Raw genomic sequence first — 511 nt, 5'->3', positions numbered from 1 at the left:
GCATTGGTGGTTCAGTGGTAGAATTCTCGCCTGCCACGCGGGAGGCCCGGGTTCGATTCCCGGCCAATGCAGATACACATTTTCAGTTTTTAAGCGTGAAAAATGTCAATCCCAATACAGCTGAGCTGCGTCCACACATTCAGCTCTACGACTAAACGAGACCACTGACAGCCAACGCCACCTGAACCAGCTGAATGAGAGAGACGTTACTGATATATATATCACATATGCTACATCTGATCCTGTCAGCGGCTTTTAGACCGATTATCCGCTTTTCCACTGTCGGGGCCAGCCGTGGATCATTGTAACTCACTAACAACCAATGAAATTGAAGCATTTCAACAGCTGACCAAAGAGCGGAAATTATGTCACAGCCAATCAGATTTTTTTCATGCATTTATTTGTCCCTGGGTTCGAATCCAACTCCCGCAGGTCTAAACCATTATTTCACACAGCTTTATGCCTAATTATCAAACAAAATTCTAAAATTCAACAATACATTACAACTTCA

The 511-nt window shown here is 43.8% G+C and overlaps 1 non-coding gene across 1 annotated transcript; it reads left to right on the top strand.

The window, feature by feature from the left end:
• trnag-gcc (transfer RNA glycine (anticodon GCC)) lies at nt 1-71 on the top strand. The gene has a single exon. It is a non-coding gene; the product is annotated as a tRNA-Gly (tRNA).
• The last annotated feature ends 440 nt before the right edge of the window (nt 72-511 follow it).

The sequence above is a fragment of the Sinocyclocheilus grahami genome, unplaced genomic scaffold, assembly GCF_001515645.1.
Source record: "Sinocyclocheilus grahami isolate Dianchi unplaced genomic scaffold, SAMN03320097.WGS_v1.1 scaffold349.1, whole genome shotgun sequence".
NCBI lineage: Eukaryota > Metazoa > Chordata > Actinopteri > Cypriniformes > Cyprinidae > Sinocyclocheilus > Sinocyclocheilus grahami.
The sequence above is the reverse complement of the archived record's forward strand: the minus strand, read 5'-3'. Positions and strand labels throughout refer to the sequence as shown.